This window comes from Labrus mixtus, chromosome 17, assembly GCF_963584025.1.
Source record: "Labrus mixtus chromosome 17, fLabMix1.1, whole genome shotgun sequence".
NCBI lineage: Eukaryota > Metazoa > Chordata > Actinopteri > Labriformes > Labridae > Labrus > Labrus mixtus.
The window spans coordinates 9,285,971-9,299,991 of record NC_083628.1 but is presented as its reverse complement, the minus strand read 5'-3'; positions in this window follow the sequence as shown (position 1 = coordinate 9,299,991).

The window sequence follows — 14,021 nt, the reverse complement described above, 5'->3', positions numbered from 1 at the left end:
TTTTTACACCCAACAATTGTGTTCTCATCACTTTAGTTTAGCAAGTTAGCATGCTTACATTTGCTGACAAGCACCAAACGCTGAGGACAGCTGAGAAATATTATTCAAATTCTAATTTTCCTGTTATTTGGGCATGAACTGACTGTATTTGAGGAAACAAAATGCTGACCTGTTGATGTAGCTAGTAGCTCTGTGAGGCTGTGCTAACAAACTGACGTTAGCATGTTCACCCCAGTTTAGCCCGTTACCATTTAAACAGTTGTAAATGAGCACTTAACACAAATACAGCTCAGGTTTGTTTCTAATTTCAGAGTTCTTCTATTTGGGCATAAACTATTTGAATAAAATAAAATGAAGACCTAGTGTCATAGCTAGCAGCTTTGTTAGGCTGTGTTAACTTACCATGACTAGCATACTTAATGATGCTAGCGTGTTCACCCCAGTTTAGCAAGTAAAAATCCAACATTGGTGAATAACATAACATCATTTTTAATTTAACCCAGAATCCCGGATCATAACTATGTCAGAAGATTTTCACAAAAACAAACACCTTGAAAATTGGTTTCAACAAGTTATAGACTTAAATGTCGGGAGGCTCGCCGGTCCGCTAACCTGCTGATCCTAGCATGTTCTCCACTCAAGATAAGGGCTCAGAAAGATGTCCAATTCACATTTAACAGTATAAATAAAGGAAAAAAATGGGGAGCCAATCAGATTGTGCCACCCTCTTGATCCCCTGCCATTAACAAGCCTCTGTAACGTAAAATGGACGGATTTGATTGGCCAAGACTACCAATATGAAAGCAGTGTCTCAGATTTTTTAAGCCCATAACGCTGTGTCTTGTCTTTAGTGGGTTGTTATGGTTGTTCATCTTTTGTATCTGATCACAAAATGGTATGATACTTTTTTCTGGCCCCTTTGGGTCTCGCCCCAGAACGGTATCTCATATTACAAAAAAAAACTTAAACTAACACTAAAATTAAACTGAAATTTAAAAGAATAAGTCAAAACCGAAAACCGAAAATATGATCAAATTCAAAACTATTATAACCATGGGACCAATATAGCGGATCATACTGATAATCCATCAAATAGTTGCCAATATTACCTTACCCATTAATGTTTTACCCTTGTGGAGATCTTCAGGATAAAAACAGAAGCTGTTTGACTGATGGATCATCTTTGAATGAGTAATTGAGTCACTAATTGAGATTTTTAAATGTTTCTTTACCAAAATGTTGGACTGTTGCAATCCTAAGAGCCCATAGATAAAGGTGACAGCATATTTGCGAGCTCAGTTTGATAAGTGCTCACAACACGATAATTCACTTTGTCAAATGATTACATGATCCAATCAAAGGCAATGTTAATGAATACTGGTACTTATAATCCCTTCTAAGCAGTACATTAGTCAATGTTGAGCAATTAATTACCATCTTCAAACAACAAGGCCAATTCATTAATGTCCCGCATTGTTGACTGATAGTGGACAATTTAATTACGATAATGAAGTTAATCAGCAAGCCAATGTTAATAAAAATTAGCCTGATTATCTGTTTTGTGTTTCCCCTACATCTGAAGAGAAATGAGTCCAGTCGGTTTTCTAAAAATTGACAGCTTGAGAGCTGTTTTTGATGATCAACAGATGATTCTAAGTAGCACATATAATTATAAAAGTATTACTTGACCCATAGGCAGGTTTCCACTTCTGACTTCCACACTTTAAGTGCTTAACATCGAGTTGTGGAACATGAAATGTTCCTATATCATCGGAGAGAGGCCCTTGAAGTGAAGTTCAAACTCTTTTTAATACTCGGGTTCAGAGAGGGAAGAGTAATATCTGAAAGTTTTTTCCCCCTCTGTTCAGTCTTTTCATATTATCACAGACGTGACATGGATTTTCAGTTGTGATTCAGGAGAGAATTTGGCTATATTTTCTGACGTTCATCTATGTAAGCCTATCAGCTCAGCATGAAGCTTGCTGAACTAAGTCTCTTCCTCTTTCAAGTATATATGCTTAGGAGACTATGAGCTGACTACTGCCGCATTAGTCGTCCTTTATACTACTTCTGACTAGCTCCGGTTTTATAACTCCCATACCACTGATTCTTATTTTATTGAACTTATACCTTATTTTTGCATATTTAACATTTACATGGCCCTGTATGACACTGATCTGATAGATATAAGTCAATGAAGATTGGCTCATTGTAAGTCTTTATTATTCCAATATCAATATTGTTTTCTATAACCAGTGTTTACCTTTTTTTTTGTGTCATCGTGGCTTCTATTTTGCTGACTCTTTCTCTTACAATATGTTTTAAAATACTGCTGACTGATTTCTTTGACCTTACATTGTTTGTAATGATGTACTCAGTAAAAATGGACCCAGGGAGGTTCCAGTAGTGTGAGTCAACGCTGCTCTCTGGTGGTGTGTTTGAGTATTGCAGAAAAATAAGTTCTTGTTTTCACCTGCACTCGGACATGAGACTTGAGAGGCTTTTAATACATTTTTTTTATGTATGCTCCGAGTTTGACCAGAAAAAGAAAAAGATGGAAAAGTTAGATTCTTTTGATTCTAGCTTGATATTGATTATTCTCAATTGACTTTTGGTTAAAAATAAAAAAAATAAAAACTCTAGGCCTCTATTGCACTTTTCATGCAAAATGCCCAAAGTGATTGATGAAACTAAATCAGATAGAGAAATTAACACAATAACAATTAAAGCATTTTGAAATGATTCTAACACAAATAATTAAATTATGGGTTTTATTGTCAGTTGATCTTAAAGTTGTCATGGTCTTTTTAACGATCTAGATACTCTTCTGGTTCTGCCACCCTATACTAATTCACCCCACAAGACCCCTTCCCCTCATTTTCTAGATCATAATGAACCTTTCCTGTCCTCTATTCCTCACAGCCATTCATCCTTGGTCTCTATTCACTAAGCTCTACTCTCAGATAAAGTTTGACACCCTCCGAGGATGCAATTACCCTTTAACCCTCGACCTAATTCACTTACGATCTCCTTTTTTTTAATAGAGTGAATCTGAATTAACATCCCCAGGAGCCAATAAAACTCATTATATGTATGTATGCCGGTGGTGGATTTCTTCTCAAATCTGCACGGTTGTACGACATTTTCACACACACATTTTCTCTGCCGTCTCTTCACACTGCTGCAGCTCTTTCCTTCATCATGGTCGTCTCCCTCAGTAATCCTTTGACACCAACAGATGTTCATCGTTGACCTGAGAATCTTAGAGGACTAGCCAAGATCAACAATAAGGACAATGTGACCCTCTCTTGTTTTTTGTAACTTTTCATACTGAGAAATGCAGCACTGATAGGCTTAAGTGGAAAACTGTTAGTATTAAACGACAATAAGTCCAATAGAACGTGTACAACTTTTAAAGCCTGCATCATTTGAAAAAAGAAAGCCAACATACTTACTCTAAATGTAATGATAAGAACATTTTGAAACACGGTTCTTTATCGGGTTAACACAATATTCACAGACAAACACAGAAGTAAATGCATATCCCCCTACGAATACTCAAGTGTCATGCATTTTAAAAATTCTAACATTTTGTGGCATGGCAAACAGCATTCATCCTCATTATGTTATAAATAATCTGACACCAACACAATTTTTTAGCAGAAGTTACGTCATTAAAGTGTCTCTCGTCCATATTTAGGGTTAGATCTGTTACATATTATAATATGAGTGAGTACTGTAAAATAGGGGCCCCTTTAGGGAGGTTTCCTACTGTCATTGCAGACGTTGCACATTTTGAGCCGCTGCTGTGGTTTAAAGTCCATCAGCCCTTGGGGGCCCCCTACTGGCCTGAGGCCCCAAGAAGTTGGCTGCCATGCCTGTTTACAAGCGACGCCTCTGCATGGACTAAATGTGCAGGCTGGTCTTTTATTCATTGATGTTGTTGTGTTGATTTCCCAGCATCTAGTATGTGATGTGTGTTTCCCCAGGGTCCTTCTAGTCCTTCCAAACTGCCTGCCAGTATACAGTTTATATCTTCTTCTTTTTTTAAATCAAAGCAATTTCATAAAAAACACTAGACAATATCCTTTTCTAAGCTTATTCAAAACACTCAAAATGATAACCCTGGAAGCCAGGGTTCTGGGATGTGTGCAGAGGCAGTGGTAATCCAGGTAGGCTGCCCGGGTTTGAATCCAACCTGTGGCTCCTTTCCAGCATTTCATTCCCCCCTCTCTCTCTCTCTCTCTCTCTCTCTCTCTCTCTCTCTCTCTCTCTCTCTCTCTCTCTCTCTCTCTCTCCCCCCGGTTTCCTGAGTCCATCAATTGTCCTATCTCTAAAATAAAGGCAGAGAAAGCCTCAAGTCAAACCTTTGAAAGAAAAATAAATGCTTACCTAAGTTGGTTAACTTGGTAATTATCACCGTTAGCATTAGCATACTGATGTTGGAATTAAGCAAAGAAACGCCTCGGAAAGCCTCCTGCCGATTAAACTTCACAAAAGAAAACAACTTGTTTGTCCTTGGACTAAATGCTCAATTTGATTTGTTTGCGGAGTGTTGTTTAAGGCTTCACAACAGCCACAATCCTCCATTCCCTTTGTGCAATGTATTGAGGAAGGAAAGTATCGATTAGCATTCTGAAAAATCGAACACAGTGTGTTTGAATGCCGTCTGGTACAACATGGAATTACTTTGTTTTGTCATTTCTGCAGTGAACTCACTCAGAATTAGTTTGTAGTATGACACAGACAAAACTTGAATCCTGTAGGATCACACAAAATCTGTGACACAGGGGATACTATATGATTGAGACTACAATGTGTAATAAGCGTTGCTAACACTGGAGCAGTCTAGTTCAATCTTATTTCTTGTGTGGCATTTGTTGCTTGCTTCTTAAATTGTATTACAGTATTGAAAAGAATTGCACCTTTTTGATTACCTGTTCAATTCCTAAATGTTTTGCCTCATGACAAGCCTTTGCAAAAGTAGATTTTCCATGTTGACATTAACAGTGTAATAGCTAATTCTGCTTTCTCTTTGATAAGAAACTTCAGTGATGAGTTGACGTTGCTAAAAGAAAAGCCAATCAATTGTTCAGTACATTGTTTATTCTATATTTTGATGGACTGTTTGTTTCCTGTGAGGAGTTTTTTTTATCTGGTTATGAAACAGACTGGAATCAATACTGATGTGTCTTCAGCAACAAAAGCAAACAAGACCTTCAGATAGAGGATTTATTATTTCCATATCCTGTCAGAAGAGACGATTTACCGCCCACAGGCACAACAGACTTTTTCCATTTTTTTCCACGTCAAAGATTGATCGTGAGTTTCACATTTCAAATAAAGACCGATGATTTTAATGGTCAGAAAATACTACTTCAACAATGTCCCGATCAGAGGTAGCGATTTGTCCATAGGGGGTTTTCTAAAAGATAAACACCAATCCAAAGTTCTTGATTGAGCCTCATTAGCCCTTGTGTTAGATCAGTAGTTTGTACTGCCCCCCTAAGGTAAGATGTCTCTGTTTGATCCAGACTGGGTGGGCAACTGAATCTAATTTACACTGGTGATCTGACGCCTTAAGAACTTTTTCAATCCTTGGAATTTTCCTCACACTCATCATTATTATTTTGACTGTACAACACTCACATTTGTATCGTCATGGCAATATGAGAATATACAATAAACACAACACATAAAAGTCTGAATTTATCGCAATAAATAAGAAAAGTTAATCAAAGTAAACAAGCTATGCCTTCTCACTCAGCTTGCATTGATTTGAACCATGGGGCCTGGGGTGCAATAACCAGGATTTCACATCATTCTGATGCAATCAGAAAATGCAGTACTTATTTCTGTCAGCAGCATGTCTTACAAAACTTTCAAGGAGAAAACACGTGTTAGTCCAGCCCATTTCTGATTTCTGGACATCAACAAAAATATGAGCCAGCACGGAAATCACTGGGAGGGTAACATGCTGTACTTTGAAAATGCTCAGCAGTCTGTTCAATTTACTTGTGGACTGTGGTGTTGCCAGGGTCATAATTTATTTAAATCTGAGCAGCGCTAAGATCTACTACTGAATTAATGAATGGAAAAAGAAACAGTAAGCTCCCAGAGTAGCTGCTGAGTCTCATTGATCAACACGATGCAGACTAGACTTTGTTGCTGTTATAAAGAGCGACCAGTCGACCTTTTCATGTAAATCACTGTAAACAATCGTTTGTTGTAATAAGACTAAAGGCACACTGGTGTACTGAATAAACTGCAGTCCCATAAAACAACCATGCTTTGTCATGTACGTAAATGTTGTGTTGTTTAGTCACAGTGAGAAAAGATATAAGCCCGGATTGGACAATGAGAGCAACCTTATAAAGAGAAACGTCTTCACAATTTCATTTACACGTGATTTCAGTGCATTTCTTTGCTGTTTTTTGAAGACAGGTTTGCTGTGCTTGGTCCAAAGAAATACATTTAGGAATCCTGAGAAAGGCCTTGCCCTCAGCAAACGTAATATTTCATGCAGGTTTTCACAGAAGCAAAACAATTTACAGAAGAGCTTTTCTCTGGATTTAAGCTGCCTAATTTAAATAAACCTTGGTGTATGTCAGTCTAATTCGACTCCTGAATTAACAGGAGTAAATTACTGCAGCCTAACTAATCATGTGAGACTTTGCCACTTCACATTTTTCTTGTTTCTTCTTTATATGATGTGTATGCCCCTGCTGTACTAGAACTTTTGAATTAGCAGCAAGAAGTAAATCTTATTGAACAAGGGCTAATAGGGCCAGAATTGGCCACAGTTAGTCTCTAAAAGGCTTCCACCATGCTGACATGTTTAAACATATAATGAGTATTACCACCCCAAAGACACTGGAGCTAGGGACAAAAATCCAATAAACCTGAAAAATGGGGCTTATATAGACATCGGATACCAAACCAATTAGTCTTGCAGTGGTTGCTCAATTCCTTTTTTTTGTGCGTGAGTGTGTGTGGGGGTGGTGGTGGTGGTGATGGGGGGGGGGGGGGGGGGGGTTACAGGGTTTTTTTTACTACCATTTGTGTGTGTTTTTATTACATAGGTTTTCTTATTAACCTTTTCTGACAACATTCTATATAAAAACTTGTACCTGCTTATTTTACTGGTTTATTGATTTGCTAAGTTATCTTACTTGAACCACTGAAGTGTGATGCTGTTTGGTTGTTGTGCAACAAGAACACTGCATTCACACAAATGACTCATAATAAACCCACACTTACATTTCAACTTTTGCTGGAATTGCTGTGTTTTAAATCAATCAATCACACTATTTGTATAGCACTTTTCATACAACGATCTATCACAAAGTGCTTTACATAAAACTAAATCAAACAGCAACAACATGACTCCCTCCCCCATCCCTACCTCACAATCCAAGCACTAAGGTAAGAAATAACTACAATTCTACAATTCACTTAGCAAACGCTTTTATCCAAAGCAACATACATCAGAGAGTAAGTACAACACAAGCAAGGATCTAGAAAAAAGGGAACAATGTCAGTAAGAGCAAACGATCAGCTTTGAGTCCGATTGGACACACAGGTGCTGACAGGCATTGCACAGAGGCAAAGCACAACCTTGACGGCAGTTCTTGAGAGCTCTAATCAGTATAGAAACCATCTTATAAGTCATCGTTATCAAACAAAAACAATCGTGACAACCATCATCATCATCAATAATATCGAGACCATCATCATTAAGTTAGTAGGTATTCATGAAAGAGCTGGGTCTTTAGCGTTTTCTTAAAGGTGCAGAGGGACTCTGCAGATCGAATGGAGTTTGGAAGTTCATTCCACCACCGGGGGGTGACAGAGGAGAAGAGTCTAGTCAGCATCTTGGGACCCTGTTGTGAAGGTTGGATCGGACGCCTTTCATTGGCAGAGCGTAGTGGGCGGGAGGGAGTGTAGACCTGGATGAGAGAGTTAAAGTAAGGAGGAACCGTTTTTGTGGCTGTTTTGTAAGCAAGCAGCAGAGTTTTAAATTTGATGCGAGCAGTAACTGGGAGCCAGTGTAAGGAGATGAACAGCGGAGTGACATGTGCTCTTTTAAGAAGGTTGAAGACCAGTCGTGCTGCTGCATTTTGTATCATCTGCAGAGGTTTGATAGTGCATGTAAGACCTGCCAGTCGAGAGTTGCAATAATCGATGCGTGATATCACAAGAGCCTGTACCAGGAGCTGTGTAGCATGTTCTGACAGGTAAGGTCTGATCTTCCTGATGTTGTACAGGGCAAATCGACATGACCGGGCAATCGAGGCTACTTGAACCTTAAAAGTTAGCTGGTCATCAATCATGACACCCAGGTTCCAGGCAGACTTTGTGGGCATGAGTTTGGTTGTTCCAAGCTGGATATTGATCTGTGGTTACATAGAGGGACTGGCTGGGATGACAAGGAGCTCAGTCTTTGAATGATTGAGTTGAAGGTGGCGTTCATTCATCCATTAGAGATATCAGCAAGGCATGACGAGATTCTTGCAGAGACTGTAACATCGTCTGGCGGGAATGACAGTAAGAGAATTGCTACAAGCTGCCAGAGCTGCGGGTCAGTCCTCAGTTCTATTACTGCTAGACCTGTCTGCTGCCTTTGACACAGTCAACCATCAAATCCTCCTATCCATGCTCTCTGAACTTGGCATCTCAGGATCTGCCCTCTGTTGGTTCGTGTCCTACCTCTCTGGGCGATCCTTTAGAGTGTCGTGGAAGGGAGAAGTGTCCAAAGTGCACAGCTTATCCACAGGGGTACCTCAAGGGTCAGTGCTTGGTCCCCTTCTCTTCTCCATATACACAAGCTCACTTGGTTCAATAATCCGCTTTCATGGCTTCTCATACCACTGCTATGTTGACGATACCCAGCTCTTCCTGACAGTAGTGCAGTTTCAGTAGAGTGGCCCCGCTTAAAGCCTGACTGATTTGGGTCAAACAGATCGTTTCTGGACAGGAACTCAGAGACTTGCTTAAAGACTGTGCGCTCAAGTATTTTTGACAGAAAGGGCAGAATGAGAAACCGGTCTGTAGTTTTCAACCTGGGCTCGGTTTAGTGTGGGTTTTTTGAGCAGAGGGGTGACCCGAGCTTGCTTGAATGCGGTGGGGAACACACCCGTTGACAGAGAGGAGTTGATGATATGCTTAAGTGCAGCATTAAGCGGAGAGGAAATGGTCTGCAGGAGGCTTGATGGTATTGGGTCCAGAGGACAGGTGGTGGGCCAAGAGTCTAGCACAAGCTTAGAGACTTCATCCTCAGTCAGAGAGGAGAATGAGTCGAGTGAGGCACTTTTGGTTGGTGCCTTTGGGCTGAGTTGGTCAGGCTCAGAAAACTGGTTACTGATGGTTGCAACCTTTTCAGTAAAATACGAGGCAAACATGTCTGGTGTGAACAGATCGGAGGGTGGAGGAGGAGGTGGTTGAAGCAGTGAGTTAAAAGCAGAAAACATTTTTCTTGTATCTGTGGCATTGCAAATCTTGTTCTGATAATATGTTGTCTTGGCCGTTTTCAGGCTGCAGGAGAATGAGACAAGTCTTTGCTTGTAGTCATTGAGGTCAGCGGACTGTTTGGATTTTTGCCATTTTCTTTCTTCTGACCTCAGCCCTGCTCTTTGCTCTCTTATGACTTCCATGAGCAATGGACTAGGGTGGGTTTTGCGAGCGGGTTTGGACACCAGAGGGCAGAGCTTGTTCAGAGATGAGGCTAGTGTGGAGCAGAGTATGTCTGTAGCCTCGTCTGTAGAGAGTGCGGTAAAGACCTTATGGCAGGCATGGCAGCCATTACCTCGTCAGACAGCTGAGCTGGCTTGAGCAATCGCATGTTTTGGTGGTATGACACCATTTGTGGGTGTGCCTGAGAGAGTTCCGGCAAGGAGATTGTGAATTGAATAAAGAAGTGGTCTGATAGATGCAGAGGGGTGACAGTCAGGTTTGCTGTCGAGCAGTTCTGAGTCAGAATTAAATCAAGAGTGTTGCCAGCTTTGTGGGTAGAAGGAGTTGGGACCTGCATGAGGTCAAATGAGGATAGGAGAGCAAGGAAGTCTGTTGCCTGGGCTTTAACAGTGTGTATGTTCATGTCCAGTTCCACAACAAAATAATTCAGATTACACCCTGGTGGGCGGTAAATGATAGCAATGTACATTTTAATAGGAGCAGTAACCAAGATTGTGTGATATTCAAATGAGGAGTTGTTGCTCAGTGGGAAGAGTTTATTGAATTTCCAGGTATTAGAAATGAGGATACCTGTACCACCTCCACGTCCAACAGAGCGGGGCGTGTGTGTGAGAACACTGTGTCAACAGAAAGAGCAGCTGGTGTGACTGTATTTTCTGGGCGGATCCAGGTTTCAGTAAGGGCAAGTGCCTGAATGTCTGACATTTTTGCAAGTGCTTGGATGAATTCAGTTTTATTCACAGCAGATTGACAGTTCCAGAGGCCAAAAGTAAATGAAGGGTGGGTAGAAGAGGCTTTCTTAAGCAGAGACAAGTTGTTAAGATTTCGTTGTCTATGACAGATGTGTCTTTTCCTGTTCCCATGAATGACAGAGATGTCATGTAGCACATGTTGCGTTTAGCAAATGACCAGAGGAAATAGGCAAAGCAGTAGTTGTGGATGCCCACAGAGCCCCAATCAACAGAGGGTGTAACCCGCGTCAACTGCCTCTCCTGTTGATGCTCAGAGAATGAAACTTAAGTGCTCAGTCCAAACAAAGCCTGACAATGACCCACTATCAATATCTACTCAAAGCAAGTTTCGATTCACCCACCTAGCTGACAAGACCTTCCTAGTTTTCAGATCAGAGCTTGTTCTGCTGGCAGTTTTGGATTCAGACTCTTTTAAACTTGGATTTTCGTGAAAATCCCGCCCCAGATTTTCAGCTTGCGATCAACAGAGGGTGTAACACGTGCCAACTTCCTCTCCTGTTGATGCTCAGAGAATGAAACTGAAGTGCTCAGTCCAAACAAAGCCTGACAACTAGATCAAAAACAGGTACCGACGGACTGAGGAAGCAATTCTTAATGAGGAAAAACACAGGAGGTTAAAATGTTAAAATTCAAGGTGGAAAATCACACAATATTAAAATAAAGGAAACAAAACAATAGAAGGTCATCATAAGTAATAAAATAAAACACTCACAGCTAATCATTAAAAACCTAATAATCGTCCCAGCGCTCTCAATGACTACAGACCTGTGGCACTCACGTCACATGTCATGAAGACATTTGAGAGGCTGGTTCTCCAGCACCTGAGGACCCTGCTCACTGCTTTCCAGGATCCGTTGCAGTTTACATATCAGAGGCACATTGGTGGGGAGGATGCTATCATCTTCCTGACCCACAAAGCCCTGTCACACCTGGAGACGCAGGGAAGCACTGTGAGAGTCATGTTCTTTGACTTCTCCAGTGCTTTCAATACCATCCAGCCCTGCCTCCTCAGGGACAAACTGCTGGATATGCAGCTGCACCCTGACACCACAGCTTGGATTTTTAACTACCTCACAGGCCGGCCACAGTATGTCAGAGTCGACGGCTGTGTCTCTGATGTAGTGATGGGCAACACAGGAGTACCTCAAGGAACTGTTCTGGCGCCTTTTCTCTTCACTCTCTTCACATCAGACTTCAGGTTTAACTCTGGTTCCTGCCACCTCCAAAAGTTTTCCGACGACTCCTCCATTGTTGGGTGCATCACTGATGACGACGAGAAGGAGTACAGAGGACTGTTAGAGAGCTTCGTCAGATGGTGCGAAAGCAACCACCTGAAGCTCAACATCAGCAAAACAAAGGAGGTGGTAGTGGACTACCGGAAGAAGAAGAGGCCCCCTGCCCCAGTCATCATCCAGGGGGAGGAAGTGGAGAGGGTGGATTCATACAAGTACCTTGGGGTCTACATCAACAATAAACTGGACTGGTCTCACAACTCTGACGCCATCTTCAGGAAAGGACAGAGCAGGATGTTCTTCCTGAGGAGACTCAGATCGTTCAGCGTCTGCAACAGACTCCTGAAGACCTTCTACCAGTCTGTGGTGGCCAGCGCCCTCTTCTTTGCTGTGGCGTGCTGGTGGGGTGGCATCAAGACTGGTGAGGCAAACAGGCTGAACAAGCTGGTGAGGAAGGCCCGCTCTGTAGTGGGTCTTGATCTGGACACTTTGGAGACAGTGGGTGAGAGGAGAATGAAGGACAAAATCTTATCCATCCTGGATAACTCCTCTCACCCTCTACATGGTGAGCTGTGGCAGATGGGCAGCTCCTTCAGCCAACGCCTCATCCCCCCTTTGTGCCCACTGCCATAAGACTGTACAACAGCAGCCTATGACAACAATAACAGTCCGACCTTGACACAAAACTTCACTCCCATAAAACACTACCCACATGACCTGCTTCATTATTATCATTACAAACATTGTATTATTATTATTATTATTTAGCATCAATATATATATATATATACATATATACTGTACATTCTATATCTTTTTATTATATTAGTCTATATTATATAACATTTAATTATATTACACTATATTGTTCATATTGCACTATATTATATTATATTATACTACTTTATATTATATAACTGCACTCTGCATTACTGTGGTACAACACTGCCTCTCTTCTCTGCTGTTTACATAACTTGCTGCTATTTATCAAACCAAGTCACTTTAATCATCATTCGTCACTTTATCTTGTCATTCTCTGTAATACTGTCTAAATTAACTTGTATATACCCCCTGTTTTTTTAAAAATGTATTTATCTAATCTATTCTGTTTAATGTGTATTTTGAGCATTCTTGTCTGTGCTGCTGCAACGCTGCAATTTCCCCTCTGGGGATCAATAAAGTATTATCCTATCCCATCCTAAAATAACAAAAAAATTATAAAAAGATAATATATAATATTTAAATAAATGAAACTAAATGAGATAAAATGAGATTCAGTTAAAAGCCAGATTAAAAGGGTAGGTCTTGAGTTTGCTTACATTGTGTTCTGCCCTCAGTAAACTATTTCACAGACGGGGGCCGTTGTAATAAAAACATGCCTCACCGTAGATTTTAGTTTGGACGCTTGGAACAACTAAAAGACCACTTCCAGAAGACCTGAGGGCTCTGGAGGGCTCATAAGTTAAAAGCAAATGTGATAAATAGGTGTGAGCAAGACCATTATGAGCTTTAAAAAACAATAAAATAATCTAAATGTATAAATACTTGCAATATATTTCTGTATTACTGTCCATAATGTATAATGTTCCAGTCTAATAACAAATAGCTTATTGTGTGTTAAATCAGCCAATATTATGATCCAGATATTAAAGTCCTCCGTGTACATGCAGGGACAGAAAGGAACTTGAAAAATTCATTGATCTCTCTTTCCTGGATGCAACAAAACAAATGACGACTCTGACAATACATTACCACAACGGGGCAACAAACTACTCATACCGTTATTGGCTCAACTAAAGTGGGATGTTTAGCTGTTTTGAGGCTAAAACATTTAGCTGAATGCATTTTAACTTCAATATATCCTTGCACCATGGAAAAGAAGATGGATGATTACACAATTAATGATGCAAACCCACGGTTTCATCTAAATTATTTAAGCTACTTATTTTGCACTTCATGAACTTAACCTTAAAAAATGTGTTAACTTTTATTTACTCATTATTATATGATGGGGCATGTTATAGTGAAATTATGAAATCTGATTTCTGCCGATAAATTAAGGTATGATTGTTTATGTAACCGTTTCTGTTATTGTCTTGGTCACGCCATTATTTTCTGCAGTTTCCTCAAACACCACATGGTGGTGAGCGCGAGTTAGAAGCGACCCACAATACTCCAGAAGCGTCACACAGATGAGCACGTTTGTGTCTATGCACATTGACACCGGACGTTTACCGTTCCGGCTTTCAAAATAAGAGCTCCGGATATAGCCATTGTACATTATCTGATTAAATGAGGATGTGGAAAGATAATATATATAGCCAATGGATAAGACTATTTATAT